Source organism: Mytilus edulis, chromosome 11 (assembly GCF_963676685.1).
Source record: "Mytilus edulis chromosome 11, xbMytEdul2.2, whole genome shotgun sequence".
Classification (NCBI taxonomy): Eukaryota; Metazoa; Mollusca; class Bivalvia; order Mytilida; family Mytilidae; genus Mytilus; species Mytilus edulis.
In genome coordinates this window covers 62,633,971-62,638,911 of record NC_092354.1, presented here as the reverse complement: position 1 = coordinate 62,638,911, position 4,941 = coordinate 62,633,971, and positions in this window count along the sequence as shown.

Genomic DNA, 4,941 nt, shown 5'->3' with positions numbered 1-4,941 from the left:
ACTTGTACAAACCGGACAGTTGTGAAATCATAGAAATAACGCATTTTCAGTTTTGTTTTTGCATAAATTATAAATAAATACTCGTGGTTCAATGATTGTTTAAGGTAAGATGATCGCAATAAGCTTTTTTTTCTAATAAAAAAAGTTTTAATCAGTGAATAATAAACTGAGCAAAATCACCCACATGTACGTACATTTGTAGGTACTGATACACCATAAACTTCACTTACACAATACATGGTTTTGTCTTTGTTTTCTCGTTATGTATGAGGGTGGATGGACCTTTATCGGGACTCCAGCATCGGGTGTTTTTAAGGTCGGGATTTGTATTGTATGTACTATACCGTTACTATGTTTTATATTTCAACAGTATCAAGAGTTTTCCCCTACTATTCATTATTTAAATAATTAGTTCAGATTTGAACACCGCTTTTTCCACTAGAGATTTATCAACAGAGTCATTATAGGTGACAAAACTAAAGTGTTTAACCGAATGATTTCAGAGCGTCTGGATACAAACTAGGAATTAGTTAAAAACATTTTGCACGTTGCATACTTGAAATCTGGGACACAAGTATTTCTGTTGGAAGCGAACTGCTTAAGCGAACATTAAACATGATTAATTTTTTACCTGGAAAAGTCTATACGTTTTACTTTATTGTGATGTACAAAAACGACCTTCGATAATTACTTGAATATGTTGTATAATAATATTGTATCATCGAGATTGATTTGAGTAAAAAAACAAACTTATTTGTCCGGCATAAATTTTATATATTCCCGACAGTTTAGCGTCTGAGTGTACTATTTTTTGGACAATTAATCTAGATATGTGGTTAGATGCTCATTTGCACATTTATACATCAACGATTAAACGAAAAGAATGTGGACACCTACAAATTACAAAAAAATCAAATATTAGCATATATTGTCAACAGTATCTTGATTAAAGTCTCATTAAAAGTCGAGGAACGACTTATCAAATTGAAGAAGGCATATGCTACCTGCTAGATATTAATATTATTATATGTGTATAATCAGGATTGAATCTACAAAATAGTTTTCCATTTTGAATTAAGTTGTAATACTATACCAAAAATTGTGTTATATAACATTATGCAATAGCATGTGTAAACATACCTAAATCATTAAACATTTCGGTAGTGTAATCAAAGGTATAATGTTTTGTTTTCTTTTTCAGGGGAACAATATTTAGTGCCGAGAAGTGAGTTTGACTGTCAACAGATTTATATCTTACACTTTTTATTTTTAAGATAATGGTTTGAAAAAATATCTTTTAACCTTTATAAGATATCTTAATAAGAATATACCATATCTTATAATGTAAATAATATAGTTATTTGGTACATGCAACAATTTTTTGGCCCGAAGTAAGGAGTTTTTTGGTGTAATAAAAGTGCAAAATGCTCATAAAAATAATCTCTATATTGAGTCGACTTGAATCCCCATTTGCAAGAACTGTTCCAATCAAATTAGTTATGATTACGCTCTAAAATCTTACTTAATTTAGCAGTTGATAAATGGGATATGATTTATTTCATGACTTTTCTTTTAAATAAGAGCACTTCTGCAAGAATTAACGCATATGGTCTATTATTTGAACATATAGTCAAATACCTAGAACAGAATTAAAGTTTCGTCTTTGTTTCTCCATCTTGCATTGCATGCAATATGCCTTTCAATGTTTGATATTTCAACGATATCAAGAGTTTTCCAATACTATTCATTATTTAAACAATTAGTTCAGATTTGAACACCGCTTTCTCCACTAAAGATTTATCAACAGCGTCATTCTAGGTGACAAAACTAAAGTATTTAACCGAATGATTTCAGAGAGTCTGGATACAAAATAGGAATTAGTTAAAAACATTTTGAACGTTGCATACTTGAAATCTGGGACACAAGTATTTCTGTTGGAAGCGAACTGCTAAAGTGAACATTAAACATGATTAATTATTTACCTGGAAAAGTCTATACGTTTTACTTTATTGTGATGTACAAAAACGACCTTCGATAATTACTTGAATATGTTGTATAATAATATTGTATCATCGAAATTGATTTGAGTAAAAAAACAAACTTATTTGTCCGGCATAAATTTTATATATTCCCGACAGTTTAGCGTCTGAGTGTCCTATTTGTTGGACAAGTAATCTAGATATGTGGTTATATGCTCATTTGCACATTTATACATCAACGATTAAAGGAAAAGAATGTGGACACCTACAAATTACAAAAAAAATCAAATATTAGCATATATTGTCAACAGTATCTTGATTAAAGTCTCATTAAAAGTCGAGGAACGACTTATCAAACTGAAGAAGGCATATGCTACCTGCTAGATATTAATATTATTATATGTGTATAATCAGGATTGATTCTACAAAATAGTTTACCATTTTGAATTAAGTTGTAATAACTATACCACAAATTGTTTTATATAACATTATGCAAGAGAATGTGTAAACATACCTAAATCATTAAACATTTAAGTAGTGTAATCAAAGGTATAATGTGTTGTTTTTTTTTTCTTCAGGAGGACCGTTTACAGTGTCGACAAGTGAGTTTGACTGTCAACAGATTTTTATCTTTTTATTTTTAAGATAATGGTTTGGAAAAATATCTTTTAACCTTTATAAGATATCTTAATAAGTATATACTATATCTTATAATGTAAATAATATAGTTATTTGGTACATGCAACAATTTTTCGGCCCGAAGTAAGGAGTTTTTTGGTGTAATAAAAGTGAAAAATGCTTATAAAAATAATCTATATTGAGTCGACTTGAATCCTCAAATGCATGAACTTTTCCAATCAAATTGGTTATGATTACCATGATTACGCTCTAAAATCTTACTTAATTCAGCAGTTGATAAATGGGATATGATTTATTTCATGACGGTTTTTTTTAAATAAGAGCACTTCTGCAAGAGTTGCAGCATATGGTCTATTATTTGAACATATAGTCAAATATCTAGAACAGAATTAAAGTTTCGTCTTTGTTTCTCCATCTTGCATTGCATGTAATATGCCTTTCCATGTTTGATATTTCAACAATATCAAGAGTTTTCCAATACTATTCATTATTTAAACAATTAGTTCAGAACACCGCTTTTTCCACTAAAGATTTACCAACAGCGTCATTCTAGGTGACAAAACTAAAGTATTTAACCGAATGATTTCGGAGAGTCTGGATACAAAAAAAGGAATTAGTTAAAAACATTTTGAACGTTGCATCATACCTGTCAACCTGTGACGATGAAAATGCAGGTCATGACCTGCATTGAAGAATCAAATCTCAGGTTATAACGCGTACGAACTTTTTCGAGCTGAATTTCAGTATTTATGGTACATTTTCTTATAATGTATATCAAAGATACCAAAACATCAATGCATGTTCACTTGGTTAAGTCATTTTAAATCTTATTTATTATTATTTCATTACACTTTTAAAGATTTTTATAAACTTGTGTATCACAGTCTTATGTCCTTTACTTTTTGTCATCATCTAAAATCTATTTTTCAAGTGTAATTTTCAAATGAGACTACTAGCCTTTAATCATAGCATTCAGAGGTATTACATGTATGAACATTCATCTCTCAATTGATAAGGAAATTAGAGTATGATAAAATATAGTAATACAGTTAAAGAAAGTATAAATGTAAAAAATAATTTTCAACTTTTTTTTAAAAATTGTATAAACTTTAAGGTATAAAAATAATGAAAAGTTATTTTTCAATATGTATTTGAATTTTATATTATTATGATTTAATCTTTTTCACCCATAAAACGTAAATATAAGGAATAATTTTGAATGGTGACAATTAAGGGGAAGTAACTCTTAGTTGAAATATCTTTGTAAAACAACATGGCAATTTATTTACGACCTAAAGCTAAGGTAATTGGTGTTAATTAACAGTGTGTTTGACACCAAAGCTGTCAAGTGAAGCCATGCACTTAATGGGTCACTTAATTTGACAGTTTACATAGCTAGATGAACTGCCTGTTCATGGAAGAATTACGAATTTGCCGGTATTTCAAAGGAATATTACTTATGAAAATCAATCTCAAGGCTAAGAAATACGGGTGAAATCGGGTCATTTTCGGAATCCCCGGGTTATTTCAATGACCCGGCGGGTGATCCGGGTGATCCCTCAGAATTGTGAAAATCTCGGGTCACACCCGCAGAATCCGGGTCAGTTGACAGGTATGTTGCATACTTGAAATCTGGGACACAAGTATTTCTGTTGGAAGCGAACTGCTAAAGCGAACATTAAACATGATGAATTATTTACCTGGAAAAGTCTATACGTTTTACTTTATTGTGATGTACAAAGACGACCTTCGATAATTACTTGAATATGTTGTATAGTAATATTGTATCATCGAAATTGATTTGAGTAAAAAAACAAACTTATTTGTCCGGCATAAATTGTATATATTCCCGACAGTTTAGCGTCTGAGTGTACTATTTGTTGGACAATTAATCTAGATATGTGGTTAGATGCTTAATTGCACATTTATACATCAACGATTAAAGGAAAAGAATGTGGACACCTACAAATTACAAAAAAATCAAATATTAGCATATATTGTCAACAGTATCTTGATTAAAGTCTCATTAAAAGTCGAGGAACGACTTATCAAATTGAAGAAGGCATATGCTACCTGCTAGATATTAATATTATTATATGTGTATAATCAGGATTGATTCTACAAAATAGTTTTCCATTTTCACTAATTCTCACATAAGCGTGATATTTCAAGGATTAAGGTCGAACTTTTTTTTTTGGTTAGATTTACTTTGGCTTGTGTTCCAATAGTAACATACATATCTATAGAACGTTTTCCCAAATTTTCTGCAGCATCACATAAAAATTAATATTTTTTTCCATTCCAACAGGAAGGTGGGTAAGAA